Source organism: Miscanthus floridulus, chromosome 9 (assembly GCF_019320115.1).
Source record: "Miscanthus floridulus cultivar M001 chromosome 9, ASM1932011v1, whole genome shotgun sequence".
Taxonomy (NCBI): domain Eukaryota; kingdom Viridiplantae; phylum Streptophyta; class Magnoliopsida; order Poales; family Poaceae; genus Miscanthus; species Miscanthus floridulus.
In genome coordinates, this window is record NC_089588.1 from 110003053 (window position 1) to 110026887 (window position 23835).

At 39.8% G+C, this 23835-nt stretch overlaps 1 long non-coding RNA gene across 2 annotated transcripts; it reads left to right on the forward strand.

The window, feature by feature from the left end:
• Positions 1–536: 536 nt before the first annotated feature.
• On the forward strand, positions 537–8156 carry LOC136482617 (uncharacterized). 2 transcript variants are annotated; one of them, XR_010765137.1, is made up of 4 exons: positions 537–892; positions 5566–5662; positions 6654–6786; positions 7788–8156. It is a non-coding gene; the product is annotated as an uncharacterized lncRNA (long non-coding RNA). The 2 variants fall into 2 exon arrangements; XR_010765136.1 differs by lacking the exon at positions 7788–8156 and having other exon boundaries at positions 6654–6967.
• Positions 8157–23835: the final 15679 nt, after the last annotated feature.

The window sequence follows — 23835 nt, forward strand, 5'->3', positions numbered from 1 at the left end:
GCACCCCTTCCTTCCCAGCGCGCACGCACAACGAAGCAAGCAGCAGCCCGCCGTGCTCTGCTTTGATCTTGTGTTGGAAAGGCCTGACAGGCAGGGCCCGCGAAGAGAGGGAGGGGGACGACAGGTGGTCCCAACCTGGCGGTGAGAGGGAAAGGCCTGACAGGCGGGGTCATTGCGGGTTTACTGTACGGAAAGCGCGGTCGAATAGGCGCGAGGGCTAATTTTAATTGGTTTTGAGAGTTAAGGGACTACGCGTGTCTGGTTTTCGAGTTAGAGGGCTAGAATAAAACTACGGCCATAGTTAGAGGGCCAAAAATAGACTTTTCCTTATTTTTCTGCTCTGTGAAAAATGACCAGACAGTGTGGGCGGACATGCATGGGCCCTGGGCTGGGTGCTGCAGCTTGGGCCGAGGCCCAAAGTTTGTTGGAGTAGGTCTTCAGCAGCCCATGACCCCAAGGCCAGCCCAAGGAAGAGGCCGTACCTCACGGCCAGCCCAACACAGAGACAGCCCAAGACATCCATACTCCTGCTCCTGCCTGGCCAGCAGCTCGCCGATTCTCTTCCCGTTCCCGGCGACGGCGTCACGGCGAGGCTGCCCAGGCGCTCAAGATCCACAGCTCCGCGCCACTGCCTCCGCCCCCAGCCCTCCACGCTCCAACCGGCCACGCTTTCGTTGACAGCCCCTTCTGCAGACTGCAGCCTTACCCCGCGGCGGCGCCCGGCCGCAGGTGTCAGGTCGCCCCTTCAGCAGCAGGCGCTCCCCGAGGCGGGCAGGCAGAGTGACATGGTCCGCGCTCCAGATTTCAGAAGTCGAGAGGGAGGGAAGTGGCACCACTCACCAGCGCACGGCACCGCCCCTGCTCTGCTGTGCTCTGCTGCAGGCTGCTCACGGTTAGATCTGAGAATACTGAACAATATATGGGATTAGGGTCTAGTTGTTGATTTCAATTTTCGAATGTCTGTTGACTAGTTCCTAATACTCACATTCCAGTTTGCAATATTTCATTCATATGTCGTAGGCATAGAAACCTAGGAAGGATCGAAAGATATTTTAGTAAGAATGATGCATCGAAGAGTAGTGGTGGAACTAAAGAGAACCGGGTTCAGAATAAAAAAAACACGGCTTGATCTTATTATGTATTTGTTGAAGATGAAAAAACAAATTCTAAAGCACTCTCAATTCTTAAAAACCCATATGTTATGTTTGCCCGCGATAAGCTAAGAAATGGATGTTGGGTATTGTATTTGTTTATTTCAGTTCATAATGTTATATTGTTTTTTCAACAACTTTGACATATTTAAAATTTTAATGTAGAATTAAACATGACCATCAAGATGGTGTGAAATTTTGAAGACATGTGTGATCTTTTGATTACGGGATGGTCTCTATTTGTACATATTGCTTGAGCATTTTGAATTGATATCATCATTTCTGTTTTTTGTTATATCTATTAGTACGCCACTAGTATGGGTTCTAGCCCTCTATTATTTAGACCCCTCTTGCTTGGTTTCTGGGTCCGCCACACTCCCAGACACCATCAAATGCGCACCAGAGATGTATGAAACATCCGGTCCTGTCACTTGGCCCATTCGGTGAGATGATGATAAACATGCAGAGCACAAAAGGAACTCAATTAACAAGCCAAATATCACACTTATTATATAGATGGAGCCAGCCACACCACATGCTCTGGAGGGAGGCCACATAGTACACAACCAAATCCATGAGCATGCATGGGCAACCAAGGCCCTTATGCTCACACACACAGTACAGAGGCAACCACTCGAGGCAGGCAAGCATCTGCACGCGTGCCTCTGCCTCCGGAGAGGAAGGCCACACACAAGTACACAGTAATCATGGAAATCCAAATCGATACACATGAGCACAGTCACAGCTTAGAAGCTGCATCTTGCTCCACACCTCAATCACACACACACACAGACGTGAACTCAAATGGCACGTGCAGCTGATGCACTGATGTGCAATTATTGGAGTCACACCACTGACTTCAGAGTAAGCAAAACACAAACACCCACACAGAACTGAAACAAACACTCACACACAAGCCAACGATGATGGAAGCAGAATGGAAACCTTAGCTTCCTCGATCAGCTACTGCTGATCCTTCTTCTTGGAGAAATAGCTAGTGGTGAAATGTGGAAAGCATGACACATCACCCTGTTTCTCTTCGTGTGCTTTGTCGTCCTTATGTGGCGGTTTCTTGTGTGTGAGAACAGGCTTGTTTTTGTGTGCTTTGATGTCTTTCCTCAACTGACGAGGGACGGAGTCAGCATTCAGCTCAAGGTCCTTCAATTTCCCAATGTTTTCCATGCCAGAGATTTGGATTTCTCTTGAGGATCAGACCCATTGTAGAACCAGATGATCTTATCGAGGTTAGGACAAGATCTGCTGTGGAAGTTGATTTTTCTTATCTTAGAGCACTTGATAATAAGTAGGTTTAGGTTACCGAATTCATCTTTGTCAAAGGTAAGCTGGCTTTCATCTTCATCATAAGAACTGTCTAGGAGCTCTAGGCAGCACATGCTTCGTTTCTTCGAAAGGAGTTTATATATATCATCGCCTTTGTTGAGTAAGGTATCAGAGAGAGACACCTTGTTAATCTTATCGGCATTGTTAAATAGCGAAAGGAAGATTGTCTTGTCACCTTTCACTTCGATCTCTCTGAGTTTTGGAGGGTTACCAGACACAGTAAGTTTGGATTCTGTGCTGGCCATGTACAAGATGATCTTTTCAAATATGATGTTGATTATTCTTCTGTCCTCAAAATGGAAATACTTGAGATGCTGGAATTCTTCCTTCTTGAAGGTGATATTTATCTCAGTATTTTTCTGTGGAGCTGCTCCATCTTCAGATGGTGAAACAAGTCCAGTGTTTTTCTGAGGAGCTTTGCCAACTTCAGAAGGTGAAACAAGTTCAGTCTTTTTCTTAGAATTTGCTCCATCTTCAGGAAGCTGAACAGATTCAGTATTTTTCTGAGAAACTTGCAAGAAGAAAAAGTAGAGGCTTATGCAAGAAAACATGAGATGGAACATCCGACGAATGATCTAGAGTTGTCCATTGTGGAGCATGGAAGTAATATCTTCTTGGACATAAAAGTGACATTTAGGTGGATCATAAGAATCTATAGGACAAATTCACCAAGACAGTTTTGAGTTGAGATATCATTGTTGGATTGAAGCAATCAAGGTTTTATGACTTTGAAAAGTGTTATCACTTCGAGGAGTAAAGTCATGGCCGATGTCCTTAGCAAAGGAGAGTTGTGCTAAGAAGTTTCGGGTGACACCAAGGACTAAGAATTGTATTCCAAGTTCGAGCAACTTAACTAGAATCATTAATGATTTGAAGATTGGTGGTAGATTCTCTTTTTGACCAAGAGATTCGTTAGGCTCCGTTGAAAGGTGGATATTTTAAGAAAGAGAATTGGTATTATAGGAAAGGTGGCCTAGTAATTGAAGATACCTGAGTATTGTTTGGAGTATTTGTCAGAATCTTGGAATTAGTTTGACAAGTTACTTGGAGTAAGGTTATCATATGCAAAGCAAGGCGGAATCCTTATCAAGAAAATGGAACTACATGATGAAACTGAGGAAGTAAAAAAGAATCCAAAGATGGAGTATCCCTATCTCCTAGTCGATGTTTTCTGAATCTCGGGGATGAGATTCATCTTAAGGGGGTAGAATTGTAACCTCCTAAAATTTGCTACTTTGGAAATGTAGTTAAATCGATTTTATTTTATTTTTTTTGTGCACATGAAATATAGGAAAAAGAATATTTTCATTTGATTAAAATTCATCATAAGTAGTAGAAACATGATTGTGCATTCATGCTGATGCATATTTTTTTTTTGTGATGCTTGGGTTGATCAAAATTTTTAAAAAAAATGGAATTTGATTGGAATTTGTATTTGAAAATGAAAAAAATAGAAAACATCTCCCTCTCTATTTTAGCCAGCAGCGGCCTGTTTACTTCTCCCCGCCGCCTTCTCCTGGCCTAGCCCGCTCTGCTCCACCCTTCTCTCCCGCGCCCTCTATTTCATCCCGCAGTAGCCCGCCAAGCCACAGGCCCAGAGCGCCATCACGGCCCAGACCGAAGCCTGCACAGGCTGTGCCGCACCGTGCCTCCTCTTCTCCTGCGCGCAGCCGCTGATAGGTGGGGTCCTCTGAATAGTCTTCATCCTCCTCGCATCGTAACCGTATCGGGCGCCACCGCCAAGGAGTCCGCTGCATCCACGCCGCATCGCCTTGCCGTGTTCTCCAAGCTAACTGCCCCATAAAAGCCAACCTGAGACCCCTGCCGTACTCGTTTTCCCCATCGACAGCCGCCCTTCGCTTGATCCGCCGCCGCGGACGCCTTCTGCTGCTTCGCCATCGTGCCTAGACCATTGCCGAGTCCCGCATCTAGGTAACAAAGCCGCAAGCACTGTTCTTCCTCTCTCTCTCATTCTCTGATTCTCACGCGCCGCCGCCGCCATTGTTAGCAGGACTATAGAGCCGCCCTGTTGAGCACCAGGACGTCCCTGTTTCCTCTAAGCCGCCAAAAATGACCTAGGTGAGTTCTTCGTGCTTCCTCATCTCTCCCCATGCTTTTGACGATGTCCTCCGAGCTCCCGTTCATGGCACCACCACCTGCACTAGGACCCAAGTCTGCTGAACCAGTGCGCCAGCCCTTGCATCCTGCCTTCCGGCGTGCACACCCGCGCGCAAACGTGCTACATCGCTCGAGCAAGCAGAGCCAGCAGAGCAGCCATGCGTGCCTAGTTTTGCTCTTGCTAGCTTGATAGGCATCATCATCACGTCACCCACACATTATGGCCATTTTCTTATAGAAAAACAAATCCAGAAATACTATAGAAATATACCACCTATAATCAGCGATCGAGCTCCACCTTTTTTTCGTTTTAAGTCTGTTTCGAGTCGTTCCAATTGCGTTAGATTCATATTGATGTGATCTACATGCTAGTGTCGTCGTTTTTCATGTCTAGTGACATATATATATGCTTAAATATTAATTTGATTAATATGCATGCAACTAGTTTTTATAAATAAAAGCAACATAATTATATACAATGCCCTTTTGCAAATAAGTTTTAACATGATTAGTTGCTAACATAAATATGTTTCTAAATTATAATATGTTTAGTCTAAACACACATATCAAATTTGATAGATGTTCTCACATGTCGGTTTATATTTACAAGTTAAAGTTGTATTGTCATAAATGATGTCAAAATATTTATAAATAAAATATGATTAGCTTTAACGTAGTTTTTAAGTATAAATATGATTTGTTTAATCTAAATTAATGCTACACACATAGTTTTTCCTACTTAACATAAATCAAGCTTACAGTCTTCTCTTTTCTTTTATAATATAAAACCCTATAGTTGTTTCTTTACTACCGTGGTTTTGATTACTGTGCTTTTCGCGTCTGTGTGATCCTAGCAACGCGTAGATTTGATTTCAAATTCTTTTTCACTGATTGATGTATTATTCTAATATAGTATGTTTGAATGCTATGCATGTTTGTTCGGATGCTTGTGTAGTGCAAAATGATCTTGTCTAGTTGGTGAGTTTTACGTGGTGATCAAGAAGCAGTTCTTTGGAGGCTACGAATCAATAGAGGAAGGATCTAAGTTTAAGGCAAGTATAGCATGGCATCTTTCTTGTTGTCCTATACACCTTTAATCATTTAATTCATGTTGCATGTGTCTACCTTGTCTACCACTAAGGATTTCATAATACTTTGTACCTTGTTCCTTGACACCTTTGGGTTATTGCATTGGGTAGTATTTGTGCTAGTGCTCAACTAAAGCCATGATCTTGTAACTTGACTAATGGTATATTCAATAAACATTAAAAGATGTTTTTTAGCAACATGGAATCAGGGGGCTAGAGCATTAGGCTATTTTTATGATGCTCTGGATTCCTCTCCCTAAGGACTTATCTGTAAGTGATCATCCATGACTTACAGTACAACTGTGAGGGCTACATGGCTCTAGCTTTAGCTCAGTATGAGGACCTTTTCTAACTTGTTAGAGGTCCCCTTTATTGGCGTAAGAATAGCTTGCCGAATCGGGTATAGGACATCCTCTATCCCCTTGTGTATAGGTTGTGTGTCATTGTGCCATTGGGAAGAAGGGTTTCTGTATCTGTTTGCCGAGTGAATCTAATGGCCCTAACTTTTTAGATGAACCTTTGAAAGGCTTCATAGTGAACCCTGTCGACCTTCCTTGGAAGTGGGTCAAGAGATTAGCTACCTCGGGCGAAAGGGTAAATCATGACTCATAGTGAAAGTGTACAAGCTCTATAGAGTGTAAAACTGGTATATCATCCGTGCTCACGTTCACGAGCGACATTGAAACATTTATGGAATAGATGATGAACACTGATGATACTGATGATAAAGATTCTCACTAATGATTACTGTTTATGCTATTCATTATTCATGTAACCTGATCATGTGTTTACATGGGCTTGTAAATAAACTTGTTGCCACCCAATTGCTAAAAGATGATTCATTAAAATCTAATCACAGTTGAACCAGTGTCAGCCTTTTGAGCCTCATGAACCCCATGTTATATTTGTTGAGTACGACATGTACTTACGCTTGCTTTACTTTTTAAATCTTTAGAAAAATCCCGGATGGGTACCAGATTGCTAGAGTTTGGAGGAATTAGGCTTGTGATCAACCAGTCAGTTGTCCATGTGGAATTGGAGTCTTCACCCGAAGATCGTAGTTGTCTTTCCGCTGTTTGCTATCTAAGGTTATATCCTTTATACTAAGTATGTTATATATTAAGCATTGTCTATGGATATTACTCTTATTTGTAGCTATATGTGAGATTTGACTTCCTGGGCTCACATATGGTATGTATTTGGTTTTGTCCTTAAAATCGGATGCTACAAATGTAAAGGGGTTATCTTGAAATATTTCATAATTACAGATGTGGGTAATTTGTATACAAATTCAGGGGGTTATTCTGAATTTTTTTCTTAACGGCAAATGTGGGTAATTTATATGCAAAATTAGAGGGTTATTTTATGTATTTTTTCAAAATGGCAGAGGTGGGTACTTTTTTTATATAAATTACAATAGATCCAATGGCTATTATCGGTGATGATGATTAGAGTCTACAAAATTAAAGGCTAGATGTTTCTAATTATTGTGAGAATTTCTAGGATTTATCTTTTTTCTTAGCGCGTCTGGTGAGAATTAACGTGGTGCCTCCATTGAGGCTCTAATTAGTAATAGTAAGATTCTGTATACAATTTGTACAGGTAGCTATCTTTTGCCCAGCCTCTACAAATGGATCTCTAGTGGTGGTTAGGTTTTGGCCTGCCTATAGAAATTTATTTCTATATAGGTGGCTGATACCCACCCATTTAGAAATCGTTGAATTCTAGAGATAGTCAAATAGAGGTGGGTGGAACATCTGCCTCTACCATTTTTATTGCCTCTACAAATGTTTCATGCCATAGCGTTGGTATCTGCCAAGTGGCTGGCCCAAACATTTGTCGATCGACACTGAATATTTGCACATAGGCTTTTAATTTGATCACCAACTATCACCATTTGAATATTTGCAGTCAAACCCCTAGTTTTTTTTAAAAAAATCCCCTGAATATACAAATTTGGTATTATGAGATTTCATAGAAAGGTCAATAACGTGGCCTAAATCATGACCAAACCTCAACTAAACACCATGATGAGGAAACAATTCATCTAACTTTGCAAATCTATATCTTGGCTATCCCCCCATTGTAGGGCAATAAAAAATAGTTGGGGAAAGGTCAATCTACACCAAGATGCAGTTATACTTGATCCTCTCCTCCTCTTTTCCCATGGCCAAGACGGAGAGGGACGTGCCAGGAAAAGGAGCTCGAGCAGGAGAAGGAACTGTTGTGGCAGATGGGGAAAGGATGCTCGATCTATGGTTGCGGGGCGATTTGGGCCTCGGGAGTGGCAGGCTGGTTGGGCCTTGGCCACTTCTAAACACGTCTTGTCATTTTTTTGATGTTTTACAGGGATGGAGGCAAAGGTACGTGTGGCAAAGCAGGGGCAATGACAGATGTGATGTCTAGATGACTGTGGGAGAGAGAACCCCCTAGCTGTGTTTTTACATATGAAATATTTTCTCTGCCAGTTCCATTATGAATTGGCGCTGATATATTATCACCAACAATTTTAATAGAACCAGCGGTTAAAATACCATTGGCGGAACCCTTTTGTAGTGGCTTTAGAAAATTGTTCCCAAAAAATGTCTTCCTAGAATAGATCAGAGAACTTGAAACCAATATATCGGTCACTAAATAATCACAAATAAAAATTTTATCATCTACATCGCTGTAGATCTTATCGGGTTCTATTCTTTTAGTATAAAACATGTCTTGATCTGACTTCATATGAAAAAAGTTATGATTTTATTATATGAGTCCTATGCATATGATTTTTATGGTGGTCATCTTAAGACCACCAACGTCAATAGAATACAAGGCTACTCGGACTGACACTTTCTTAAGCAACCATATGTAGAAATTAATGTGGCAGTCCTGTGACCTGCACCTTGCTTAAAGGGCAGGCTAAACCACTTTTAGCCTCTACAAAGAAGTCATAGGAGATTTAGTAAAAGTGATTTGTAGTAAAGTGATTTGTAGTCGGAACAAATAGACGCAAGCATGACATTATTATCAAAACCATAAGATTATATTTTGTTAATCATCATCTTGCATCGAAGAGGGAGCCTTCCTCGGCTCTTGTCACACGTGCCAGCTAATATTGGCTTGGCGAGGTTGCGGTGGACTGGGGACTGACTATTGTACTCCAGCAGCAGCACTCCTGAGGATCACGATCAGTCATACAGATGCCTACGACATGTGGAAGCTGTAAGCTTAGACATTTATCGTGGCATTTATCATGGTCACAACGTGGAAATTCTGGGGTACATTTCATCTTCGCATCTACACATCAGTTTATTCATCAGTAAAAGATTAAATATTGCAAACTCAAGCTTAAACTATACACACATACCAGCATCATTGGTGCAGGACAGGACCGCCAAAGTGATGAAAATGGCCACAGATATCAGTTGCAAAGCCTTCGCCATATCAACACTGCTAGCTCTCAGTCGTACAGACAAACGAAGATTACTCCTGTCTCTGCCTTCTATTTTAGGCTTTGGGTTCTCATAGACAAGCCCGTTTGTTAGTTCTTATATAAACACAAGGTATCACTCATGTTTCTTCATCGTTAATGCCTTAATAACCTCATTTGCATATCTAGGATGGATACAGAAAAATCAAATCATTATTATATATATGGTATTGCTAGTTGTCTAATATCTTCAAGTACCTAAATAAGAATGACAATATCTACTTCTCGCATCTTTTTTGACTTGCTTTATTTGTTTTATTCTCAAACGTGTTTCATATCTTCTCTACCTAATCTATATCTATATCTATATCTCTTATAATCCTAAACCTCAATAAAGTTTTATCTTAACATGCAAGTTATCCACCTCATCAGTCCACTATCAGATGTAATTATAACCCACATATGCAATTATATAATATACAAATCATCCACTGACAATAGTAATTATGTATAGTCTAATTTCATTCCAAAGTCCACTATCAGATCTAATTCACATCTACATCTATAATATACAGAACAACGAGACACATCATCTAGTAACATAGACTTAGTTGTCCATGTCGGCGTGCCACATCATCCACAAATATTGGTTTATAAAAGTAATTATATGTAGTCAATTTCATTCCAAATCATCCACAATTCCCACGACAACTGGCTGTTTATGATGCTAGCTAGTATTTTATAAGCATTAACTCAACCAGCCTTCTATCTCAACAAGCACATCATTCACATCATATCGTAGTAACCATCCACATCATCTCCAACTAAATACCATGTCATTCCTGCTCCACACTAAATTTTAAGCTCTTTATTCAAGCTATCAACATCACCTGAACTATGCGCAATTACTACTTACTTCTATTATATCTCAACATGCAAACCATCCACATCATCTTCCACTAAATATCATGTCATCCCCACTAATGTTCAACCTCTTAATGCGATCTAACCATGTCACATCCACTACTGGAAAGCGGAAATTTCCTGACGGTGCACTTACCGTCAGGGAAACTGAAAATACCATCAGGAAAAAGTAGATTCAATTTCCCTGAGGTTCCACCGTCAGGGCTAGCACGACAGGGAATTAAAAAATGTCTGATAGTGGACCGTCTGGGAAATTTATTTCGAAACTAAAAACCTTCAGGGATAGGTTTTTATTTCTGTCTGTATAAACCGACAGAGAAATCATACGTCACCGACAGGATAAAAGGATAATTACCTTGATGGTTTGGTAATCATCAAAAATATAAAATTTCCTTGTTGGTGTCACATTTTTCCCTATTGACTTGTAACAGTCAAGAAAATATTTTCCCTGTCAGTGTTAAACTGCCAAGGAAATTGCGACCGACACTGATACAATAGCATTTTCTATATAAATCAAAATATATTTAATATGTTTATACAGAATAATATATATCAGTAGTCCAACATGAATTCAATACACACAATTATATACATAAACATATATTCACTACTAGAGAACAGACTTTAGAACGATGTCCCAATTTGGCATTAGCCTCGGCATTTTTTGCCCCCGGGACTAAAGGTTCCTGCCCAACGGTCGTCCGCGGGGCAGGGATCTTTAGTCCCGGCTGGTATTACCAACCGGGACTAAAGGTAAACCTTTAGTCCCGGTTGGTAATACCAGCCGGGACTAAAGCTTTTATTCCCGGTTTGGGTGATGCCCCGGGAATAAAGATTAATCTTTAGTCCTGGTTTGGCCCCCCTAACCGGGACTAATTATCCCGGCCTATAGACCAGCTCATTTCTTCCTCCCCGAGCCCGAGCCATTTCATTCCAACTCACTACCTCTGTTCTTCAGCTTGCTTTCTTGCTCTCTCCCCCTCTATTGGTGTTGCTCTTCGATTTTGGAGGTAACAAACTTAATCCTCTTATGTTTTATCAGTAGCTTATCTCATTTTGTGATGTAGATGCATATGTGTAACTTTATATGTTGACTTTATTATGATTTTATGTCATTTTTAGCTCAAAATCACATGATGATTTGCATATATGTTTGGATAAACAAAAGTTAAATTAGTTCATCAAAATCACTTGATAGTTTAGTATTGCTAGTATATGTAGTACATTTCATGGTTTAGTTAGATAAATAAATATTTTTATTTTTTTTTAATATATTACTTTAGAAATGAGAAATTTACAATAGTTTGCAAAAATAAGTATAGAAAGTAACTTGATATGGTGGATTTGATTATGATTTCTATGTCATTTTTAGCTCAAAATCACATGATGATTTACAATAGTAAAATCACTTGATAGTTTGGTATTTTACTATTATACATAGTACATATTTCATGGTTTAGTTAGATAAATAAATAATTTTAGTTTTGTTTAAATATATTATTTTAGAAAATATGAAATTTACACTAGTTTGCAAAAATAAGTATAGAAAGTAGATGACAACTGGTACCGGATCCTCGGCCTCTCGTTCGGTTGCGAAACGACTGAGGCCAGAACTCCCTCTCATTATCTACGGCAAGTGTAAGCAGAAGATTGTGACAGAGTACCGAGTCAAGAGACAGGGACCCAACAAGGGTCGTGTTTTCTACAAGTGCCCGGATCGCGATGTGAGTTTCTTACGCATTTGATTATTATGGCTAATTGACCTGTTTTTCTTGAATATTTTTGACTAAATATTTTTTGGCTTTAATTTCAGTGGGAGGGCAATGGATGCGATGGTTGGTACTGGGAGGAAGATTATGCTACATATGTGCAGAATTTGGGTGCGCTTGAGGTAGCGACTGCTGATGATGAGGCAGTGAGCCAGCAGGAGAAGCTTATTGATATTCAATAGACGAATGATTTGTCTGTTTTAGTTGCGTACGGTCATGAAATAATTATGTTACTGAAGTGCATTGTAGTTTTAGTTTGTTTAGTGATAGTTGGGATTGCTTACGTTGTAGCCGGGCTTAGTTAATTAATCAACCGTGTGTGTGTCATCTATGTTGTGTAATAAAATACTTAATTATGTTCAAGGTTTTCATAATTTGTAGTGTAATGCAGATTATGTCATGCCATTGGATGTACAATGCTGATCGCCGCTCCCACGACTTTATTGAGGGCGTGCACTATTTCTTAGGTGTGGCCGAGGCAAATAAGTAGGATGGTTTCATGTGCTGTCCATGTGCCCTATGTAAGAATTTAAAGGAATATTCAAGCTCAATGAGTCTTCATTCACATTTGCTTAAGTCAGGTTTCATGTCAAACTATATATGTTGGACTAAGCATGGAGAAAGCGGGGTCATGATGGAAGAAGGTGAAGGAGAAGATTTAGACATTGATGACATTATTGCTCAGTATGGTGCCTTTGATGATACTACAATGGGGGGAGATGAAGAAGAGGTAGCGGCAGAAGATGATCTCGGTGATGCTCTTGGCGATGCCATTCGTGATGCACAACAAGAATGCGAAAGTGAAAAAGAGAAGGTTAAGTTCGAGCGCATGCTTGAGGATCATAGGAAGTTGCTATACCTGACGGCCGAAGAGGGGCAAAAAAAGCTGGGTATAACACTAGAATTGCTACTGTGGAAGGCAAAGAATGGTGTATCCGACAAGGCATTTGGGAATTTATTGAACCTCATAAAGAAGATGCTTCCGAAGCCAAATGAATTGCCCACCACTACGTATGAAGCAAAAAAGGTTGTCTGCCCTTTGGGATTAAAAATCCAGAAGATACATGCATGTCCTAATGACTGCATCCTCTACAATAGCAATGAATACGAGAATTTGGATGAATGCCTGGTATGTAAAGCATCGCGGTATAAGATCAGGCGCGATGATCCTGGTGACGTCGAGGGTGAACAACGTCCTAGAAAGAAAATCCCTGTCAAGGTTATGTGGTATGCTCCTATAATACCACGCTTAAAATGTTTGTTCAGAAATAAAGACCATGCAAAGTTGTTGCGGTGGCATAAAGAAGACCGTAAGGTAGACAATATGCTGAGACACCCAGCTGATGGGTCCCAGTGGAAAGCGATAGACAGGGAATTTCAAGAGTTTGCAAATGAGGCTAGAAACTTAAGGTTCGCCTTAAGTACAGATGGTATGAATCCTTTTGGGGAGTAGAGCACTAGTCATAGCACTTGGCCAGTTACTCTATGTATCTACAACCTTCCTCCATGGTTATGCATGAAGAGGAAGTTCATTATGATGTCGATCCTCATCCAAGGTCCGAGGCAACCTGGCAATGACATTGATGTCTATCTGAAGCCATTAGTTGAAGAACTACTAGTTTTATGGAACAAACTAGGTGTACGTGTCTGGGTTGAGTACAAACAAGAACACTTTGACCTACGAGCAATGTTGTTCATAACAATCAATGATTGGTCTACTTTAAGTAATCTTTTAGGTTAGACAAACAAAGGATATAATGCATGCACACATTGTTTTGATGACCTTGATAGTATATATTTGAAAAGATGTTGAAAGGTCGTGTACCTTGGCCATCGTCGATTCCTTCCTTTGAATCACCAAGTAAGAAAGAAAGGGAAGCATTTTAAAGGTAAGCCAGACCACCGAAAGAAGCCTCATAACCGAATAGGGGAAGATGTACTCGCAATGGTCAAGGATGTGAAAGTAGTATTTGGAAAGGGACAAGGCAGCGAATCTGTTCCCAAAGATGCTAAGAGACATGCACCCATGTGGAAGAAGAAGTCCATCTTTTGGGAGCTACCCTATTGGTAAGTCCTAGAGGTCCACAATGCAATCAATGTGATGCACCTGACAAAGAATCTTTGTGTGAACCTGCTAGGATTCATGGGTGTGTACGGAAGCCAAAGGATTCACTTGAAGCACGTGAGGACTTGCAGGGCATGAAAGAATGAGACAACCTTCATCCAGAGAAGACAGATGATGGGCATCATTACTTAAGTCCTGCTAGCTACACGCTTACCAAAGAAGAGAGGGACAACATGTTCGAATGTCTAAGTAGCATCAAGGTCCCATCGAGATTCTCCTCCAATATAAAGGGTATAATAAATGTGCCAGAGAAGAAATTCCTAAACTTAAAGTCCTACGACTGCCACGTGCTTATGATGCAATTGCTTCTAGTTGCTTTAAGAGGAATTCTACCTCCACATGTACATCTAGCCACCATGAAGCTATGTGTATTCCTCAATACAATTTCTCAGAAGGCAATCAATCCAGTGGAACTAGCTACTCTACAGAATGATGTGGTTCAATGTCTTGTCAGCTTTGAGTTGGTGTTCCCTCCATCCTTCTTTAATATCATGACACACCTCCTAGTTTATTTGGTGAAGGAGATTAGTATTCTTGGACCTGTGTTCTTACATAACATGTTCCCCTTCGAGAGGTTTATGGGAGTCTTGAAGAAATATGTGAAAGTCCATTCTAACCCTGAAGGAAGCATCGCCTAGGGCTATGGAACAGAGGAGGCCATTGAGTTCTGTGTTGACTTTATTTCTGACCTTGCCCCGATTGGCGTTCTCGAATCGCGACATGAGGGGAGACTCAGTGGTAAAGGAACTTTAGGGAAGAAAATATATATTGGCATGGAAGACGATTATTTCAATAAAGCACACTACATAGTTCTTCACAACTCGTCATTGGTGCATCCGTACATCGAGATACATAAGGAGTTCTTACGATCCAAGTTTCCAGGGAAGACTAAAGCTTGGATTAGGCATCAGCACATGGAAAGTTTTAGTGGTTGGTTGCGAAAAGAATGTCAAGGCAATGACAATATTGATGAGCAACTATATTTATTGGCTAGGCAACCATCGTGGCATATCCTCACGTACCAAGGGTACGAGATAAATGGGAATACATTTTACACAGTTGCCCAAGATAAAAGGAGCACCAATCAAAATAGTGGTGTTTGCATAGATGGCACAGATCCAAATAGGAATATACAAACATATTATGGCCGCATAGAAGAGATATGAGAACTAGACTATGCACCTAATTTTAAAGTCCCTTTGTTTCAGTGCCAATGGGTGAAGCTGACCGGAGGAGGGGTAACAGTCGACAAAGAGTATGGAATGACAACAGTGGACCTCAACAATATTGGGTACAAAGACGAACCATTCGTCCTTGCTACCAATGTGAGTCAGGTGTTCTATGTGAAAGACATGTCTACAAAATCAAATAGAGGAAAAAACGAAGACATCAACTCAATGATCAATGAGCCAAAGCGCCACATAATTCTTTCTAGGAAAATAAATATAGTGGGAATTGAAGACAAGTCAGACATGTCAGAAGATTATGAAAGAAATGTCTGAATTCCACCCTTCATAGTGAAGAAAGATCCAAGCATCATGTTAAATGATGAAGACACTCCATGGTTACGACAAGATCATAACTAAGGGTCATACGTCAAGAAGAAATTCACTGTTGTACCCGCATGATACAACGATGCATGTTTAATATATTATGTTTTAGAGACGGATATTATGTAATATGTTATGACTTCACATTGTAATATGTTTAATATATGTTTCAAATTTCACAAGTGTGTGACATAATTTTCGAAAGTCTATCTGGGATTCAAGAATTTGTGACTAGTGTTTGATAAAACTTTCTCAAATGGGAAAATGAGCTATGTAACAATTGTAGATCTTGCTGAGATGATCAAACTTGGTATTCAGAGTTTTTTCATCTGAGGTCATTTAGTGTCACATTTGAGCAAGTTTGACCAAGTCAAATTTGGTCAAATGATAAAACAACACTTTGACTCTAGTATTATGAACTCTAAATGACTTCAAATTGAAAAGTTTTGAATACCAAGTTTGTTAAAATCATTAAGATCTACAATTGTTGTTTTAGTCAACTTTCCATTTGAGATAGTTTGATGGTTCAAATTTATGATTTTTAAATTTTAATGCCTACAAAATAGTTTTCGGAACCCTAGATTGTCTCAAATTGAAACGTTTTTAATACCAAGTTTGTTCAGCTCATCAAGATATACAATTGTTGTTTTGGTCAACTTTCCATTTGAGAAAGTTTAGATGGTTCAAATTTATGATTTTTAAATTTCGACACCTACAAACTAGTTTTCGGAACCCTAGATTGTCTCAAATTGAAAAGTTTTGAATACCAAGTTTGTTCAGCTCATCAAGATATACAATCCTTATATAGGCCATTTTTTTATTTGAAAAAGTTTGAACAAAATATAGTTCAAATTTCACAAGTGTGTGGCATAGTTTTAGAAAGTCTATGAGATTCAAGAATTTGTGACTAGTGTTTGATAAAACTTTCTCCAATGGGAAAATGAGCTATGTAACAATTGTAGATCTTGCTGATATGATCAAACTTTGTATTCAGAGTTTTTTCATCTGAGGTCATTTAGTGTCTCATTTGAGCAAGTTTGACCAAGTCAAATTTGGTGAAATGAAAAACAACACTTTGACTGTAGTATTATGAACTCTAAATGACTTCAAATTGAAAAGTTTTGAATACCAAGTTTGTTAAACTCATCAATATCTACAATTGTTGTTTTGGTCAACTTTCCATTTGAGATAGTTTGGACGGTTCAAATTTGTGATTTTTAAATTTTGACGCCTACAAACTAGTTTTCGGAACCCTATATTGTCTCAAATTGAAAAGTTTTGAATACCAAGTTTGTTCAGCTCATCAAGATATACAATTGTTGTTTTGGTCAACTTTCTATTTGAGAAAGTTTAGGTAGTTCAAATTTGTGATTTTTAAATTTCGACGCCTACAAACTAGTTTTCGAAACCCTAGATTATCTCCAATTGAAAAGTTTTGAATACCAAGTTTGTTCAAATCATCAAGATCTACAATCCTTATATAGGACATTTTTTCATTTGAAAAAGTTGTAGAACAAAAATACTACATTTTCTTTATTTTTATAGGTTCAACAAAAATTTCCTGTCATTTTGGTCAAAAACTGAGAAAAAATTGAAACATTGACGTTACAATAATGTGATAATAAATTTTCTGTCGAACAATATTAGTTTTATTAATTTTAAGTTACAAATATATTTTTCATTAATAAAATACTTAGTATTAGTAACATTTATATTCTATATTCATAAAAGAAATTAAAAACTTTAGGTTACAAAATTTTCCTATTTATAATAAATAATTAGTTAATAAATAGTGTTTTTTAAAATAAATATTGCAAAGTATTGAAGTTGCTATAGAATTAATTGATTAACCTAGTAGTAAACAAGGAGAACAAAATCAAAATCCCAGGCCTTTCCAATTACTCTGGCGGGCTGCCAAAATTTTTAGGCCTTCAGTCCCGGCCTAGGCCAGGAACCGGGACTAAAGGGTGGGCGAAATGCCCGCCCAAAAATACCTTTAGTCCTGGCTGGTAACACCAACCGGGACTAAAGCTCCTTTAGTCCCGGCTGGTAAGACGAGCCGGGACTAAAGGGTTGGACCTTTAGTCCCGGTTCGGCTTACCAGCCGGACTAAAGGAGATTTAGTCCCGGTTGGTGTTACCAGTCGGGACTAAAGGGTCCCGGCCTATATATATATCGAATGGTTTCTGTTCTGTTCATCTTCTACTTTTCGATCTACACGTCGATCTCGTCTCTGCCGCGCCCGGCCGTGTCGAGCTCGTCTCTGCCGCGCTGCCATCGACGTATACCCCCGCCCGGCCGCGCCAATCCACCCGCATCGCTTCCCGCCCGGCCTCATCGTCGAGCCCCGCCCGGCGGCCGTCGAGCTCTCGTCTGCCGCGCCATGCCATCATCGTCCCTCGCCCCACCGCGCGATCTCACCGGCCGTCTCCGCCGTAGTCGTACGCCTCGCGTGAGGTGCTCAGCTCGGCCCCGTGGCCGGCCAGCACGCCCTACCCGGCCCGCCATCCGCCCCAGCTAGTTTATTTAGATAGTTTTTTAGATTGTTTTTGATATATATGTTAGATTAAAATGTATTAAAATTTAATTAGTAGTTTATTCTTAGTTTTTTAGTTAGTTTTTTAGATAGTTTTTGATATATGTTAATTAGATTTAAATGTATTAAAATTTAATTAGTACTTTATTTAGATAGTTTTTTAGATAGTTTTTGATATATTTAATAATTATTATTCTATCTCTCTCTATATATGTGTTAGATTTAATTTTGTTTCAGTAATTGACACATGCATATTTTATTAGTAATTCTATCTTTGTATCACATGCATATTTTATTTTAGTAATTCTATCTATATATCACTTGGATATTTTATTAGTAATTCTATCTATATCACATGCATATCTAGAGAGAGATTCTATATGTATACATATGTACTTATTTCCATGTGTTGAGAGAGAGAAAATTGTATCTAGAGAGACATTCTATGTGTTATCACATGCATATCTAGAGATATATACATATGCACTTATTTCTATGTGTTGAGAGAGAGAGAGAGAGAGAGAAAATTGTATCATTCTATGTGTATATATACATGTACTTATTTCCATGTTTTTGGATCAAAAGTGTTTTTGATTTGATTCCAAAGCCTATACCTTATTATTGTTTATCCTTATGAAATATTATGTGTTATTATATTTAATTGGATTTAGTAATTCTATATGTGTTATCACATGTACTTATGTTATGTGCCATAGTAATTCTATCTATGTGTTATCTTGAAGATACAAATGGCTGCTCCGGATGATAACTTGAATGATGACATAATGGCAGATATTATCAACGCCGGCACCAATGCGGATGTAGATGACACAAGTCAGTACTTTGCTGATTATGAGGATATCCTGAATATCCCGGTGGTTGAAGATCAACAAATTGTCAGCAAGAAAATACTTGTTGTTAATCGTTGTGTTTCTACTCATGTATATTCAATTATCTATCATCTCTTATAGATGCATGCGTACATATATTTGTTGTTAATCGTTGTGTTTCTACTCATGTAGCCGGTCTCTGGATCTACATCAACCACCAGCAAGAGTAGGAAAGTCCAAGGGCTAAAAAAGCCATTAGAGGGCCATTTTATAATATCAGAATTCGACATCGACACCGGCAAACCATTGGGACCATATTCTCAGACATATGTCAATCAATGTGGGTTCATTGTAAGGGATAGGATCTCAGTTAGTGCTCGTGAATGGAAGCAGAAGATATCCGCTCCTAATGTTAGTTTTGTATCTGATCGTGACAAGAACCTAGCTTGGAGAGATATCACTCAGCATTTCACATTACAAGCAATGATGCTTTGAAGGAGCTAGTGAGGGATTGGACAATGAAGAAGATGGCAACATTGTTCCAGAGTTGGAAGAAGACATTGTATAAAAAGTTTATCTTGAAGAATGATATGCCGGATTTCAATGCTAAGGTGTTTGTCAAGTTGGAGTCCCATTGGGATGACTTCGTACAATACAAGACATCTCAAGAGAGTGAGGAACGTGTGATGAGGAATCAGCAGAATGCCCGATAGAAGCAATACAGAGACTAGCTCATGCTAAGGAAGAAGTTGATAGTGGTGTTTTCAAGCCCAATAGAGAGAAGGATGAATTAACATATGCCCTAGAGAATCCCGAACACGGTGGTCGAACAAGAGGCTATGGGGCGGTTCCATGGCTACAAGCATTCCCAGCAGACAAGGATACCTACAGAAGCCGCCAGAGAAAGAAGGATGAGGAGGCAGACCGAATTCATGTATTGGAGCAATTTGTTAATGAGTCACGACAAGCATTGCTTGAATCACGTGAATGAGAAAAATCTCTTGAGGCAAGAATGCAGGAGGAGATCAAGAGGCAAGTGCAGCTAGCAATGAGTCAAATGCAATCGCAATCAACGCCGGGATTCACCATTAGCCCCGTTGGTCAGATGAAAAGCAGTTGTGCTTCCACGGAGCTGCTAGTTATTCAAGATGATGCTGGGTTGCGCTTCCCTATTGATGACATTACCGAGCCTCTAACAACATGTGAGCTGCACATTCCAAATGGTAATAATGCATCAATCATGGTGGCTGTCGGGGTTGTATCTCCAATAGACCAAACGAAGACACCAAGAATCCATGGGTCAGTTATTCAACCTGGATATGCTAGCATCTCGGTCGATAGAGTGCTCAAAGGTTACAGCAATGTTCCTCTTGACATTGAAGGCGATGATGGGGAGAAGACACTAGGAGAAGCAGAGAAGACATTTATTCAATGGCGCAAATGCTTCATCATCATTCCTGGGGCGCCACCGCTTCCCCTACCTCACCCAAGATACGAATGAAAGTGAATGAAATATTATTTTCCATTAATTTTATATTGGCTTCAAAAATAATTGACTCATAACTTGTTTTTGTAGCAGGGTCTCCCCCCAGCCTAGCCCAATCATTCATTCCCCATCTCATCATAGCGTCGCAGGGGGCGAGACGACTTCATCCCCACGGTGATCTCCAACTCCTACACCGGCCCCATCGCCTCTACAACGATCTCCAACTACTACACCGGCCCCACCGCCTCCACAATGATCTCCAACACCTCCACGCTGGTCTCCAACACCACCCCCACCCCCTCTACAGTGACGCACTACAGAGACATCTAAGGTCCCGGTGGCAAAGAAGACCCCAAAAAAAAGAGTTATTTCTCAAGAAATACTTTCTGAAAAGACTAATGAGCAAATAGCAGCTGAAGAAGCCAAAAAAGTGAAAGATTTTTTTATAGATATCCAAAAGCAGAGACAAGCGAAGCTTAAGGAGAAGCCATACTTTTACATACCACGAGATCTGCTGAGGCAGAAGGTCGAAGCTCACAAGAAAAAGATGCTTGAAGTTCATAAGCCTCCGCCACTATTAGACTATGACCGCTCCCTCGTGAAGTCACATGATGCAGATAAGAAAAGGAAAAGAGCATCAGGGAAGGATGTTCCACAACTTGGACAACAGAAGCAACCAATGCAAAATCTTATTGTTGCTAATGAATATGGTTCCAACATAGAAGTCTATCGACTAGACAACTCTAGAGAAGTGTCGGTTCAAGACCTTAATGCTTTTTTTGAACTAACTAGTTTAACCTTGGATCAATTGATGGGCAAAGCTCCAATCCAGAACCTAGAAGTTGATACCTGGAAGACTTATAAATTTGGCAAAAGTTTGTACAACCCTACGGCTCTGAATGAATTCGGCACGCAAATGTACTTGCTCAACAAGTGGTACATGTAGGCGTGTGGCAGGGGTGAGGAGTGGATCTTTGTCAGATTTAGAGACCATCATTACTTCCGTGGCAATGACATCTTACATATTAGTTTCGAAGAATTGCATCAACTATACCACATGGACGCTCTGGACAAATCAATCATTAGCTGCTTTTGTTTGTAAGTAATTCTTACTTTTATTTAATAAACTCACTTCCATGCATACGTGTATATAATTATCCTCACATGTAACTTATATTTATATATAGATTCTAGATGTCAGAGCTCCAAAGAATACAAGACACCAGTGTTGGCTTCATTGATCCTTGTATCGTATTCAAAACCGATATTATTGTCAAGGAGCAGTGGGTATCTGAAGCACAAAAGAATATCAAGAGGTTCTTCGTGAAGCAGCACGACAAGAAAACAATACTTTTCCCGTACAACTTTGAGTAAGTGTTAATAATAATGTAGTCTACACATTTTATGTAATATCAATACAACTTATATGCATGTACGTGTGTGTATAAACCAGTGCAGGTTTCACTGGATACTCATTGTCATTGAGTTAAACTCAAGTCGGTTAATAATCTTGGACTCATTGAGAAAAGAGCGGGCACTATACCAAGATATGATAGACATTATCCAGGGGTAATTTCGACCTCTCGCGCACAACTATTATTGAATAGACTTTGCCATAATTTATTAACGATCGTACATTATTGGTCGCAGGGGGTTTGGAAAGAGTTTATTCGGCAACACCGCAAGGATTGCAAGGCACCACTTAATGTAGTTGAAATATCAGTAAGTTGTACTATATATACTTCCCCACGTGTTTAATTACTATATCGTACTTCAATTTACGTGTGAGATGATGAGAATAATCTTCTTCTCATATAGTGGTGTTTGCGGCAGCAACTAGGTAATAACTTGTGTGGATACTACGTTTGTGAATTTATCACTACACACATAAGAACTCCTGAAGATGTCCTCAGAGTACGTATATATCAATTTTTATTTATTTTTAAATGAATATATATATGTATTAATACTTTTCCTTTTATTTCAAATGCAAGACTGAATGGTTGAAACAAAGGGTCATGCAAAAAGACCATCTAAAAGCAGTTCAAGAGTCAATAACATGATTTCTTCTAGAAAAAGTGCTAAATCCCAAAGGCGAGTTCTACTTTGATCCTAAGGAATAAATGATGTAAATTAAATGTTTATTGATATCGTTATTTTTTAGAACAAGATTATGAAAGTGTTGTATATATACATATATATCTATAATATATATAGTTTCATACTTTATTCGAATATAATAATGCTCGAGATGAGAATTAGTAGCGTAGAATACGTACATAAAAACATATTATATATTAAACAAATATGTGTAACTGAACTGAAAACAAATTAAACAAAAAAAAAAGAAAAAGAAAAGGAACCTTTAGTCCTGGTTAGGGTTACTAACCGGGACTAAAGGGTGCGGCCACGTTTGCTCGGCTGGAGGGCCTTTAGTCCCGGTTGGTAACACCAACCATGACTAAAGGTCCCTCTTTAGTCCCGGCTCGATGACTCAGGACTGAAGGTTTCACCTTTAGTCCCGGGATCGTTGTCCCGGCGCGGTAACCGGAACTAAAGGCCGTTACCGCTCGGGACAACAAGGCCATCCTGTAGTAGTGATTATTAGTCTAACATGAATTCAATACATGCAAAGATCCTAGTGTTTGCATCAACATATCAAAATGCATGCACAAGACATCCCCATCTACCTAAAGAAACTTCTCCAAATATTTGGCATCAACATAACAAACTCTTGCACAACCACGAAACCACTAGTACTAGCTAAACATTTACTACCAGCAACAATACTGGACAAAGCACTGGCGACATCCTTGCCTTTGTTGCTGCAGCCCCCACATCTCCCTTGGCTCAAGTGGCAGATTAGTAATGCAAACAACATGCTAATTTCATTTGGTCATTGCAAGCTTGATATCAAATGAGTTTTTGTCATAACAGCCCATGTTGGAAATCTGCGAAGATCGTAAGGAATTTCAGTGCCAACTACAAGAAAAGGTACATATATTGTCTGGTCATTGTAACACCCTAAAATTTGTAGTTTTGACAATATAATTAAAATGCTCTAATCATCAATTTTTGGTGCTCATGAAACATAGGAAAATGATATTTTTCATTAAATTAAAATCCATCGTAAGGTAGCAACATGAGTGTGCATACATGCTGTGGTATATTATTTTTGGTATTGAGTGGTTGATTCAAAATTCAAAACTGAAATTCAAAACTCATTTGAAAATTGTCTAAAAATTAGAAAAAGAAAAAGAGAAGGATTTCTTTTTTCCTCCACTCTATTTGGCCCGCCGCAGCCCAGCTCCGTCTGTGCGCCAATTCGCTCGCACGGCCTGTTCTTCCCGCGCCTCATGGCCAATGCTCTCTCCCCCTCCTCACTCTCTCGGCCCAAGCCGAAGGCCGCAGCCGCAACCCAGCTCAGCAGCAGCAGCACCCGCGCGCATCCCCTCTCTGGCTGATAGCCCTGGCCCGCGCCCGCTCTCACTGACCGGTGGAC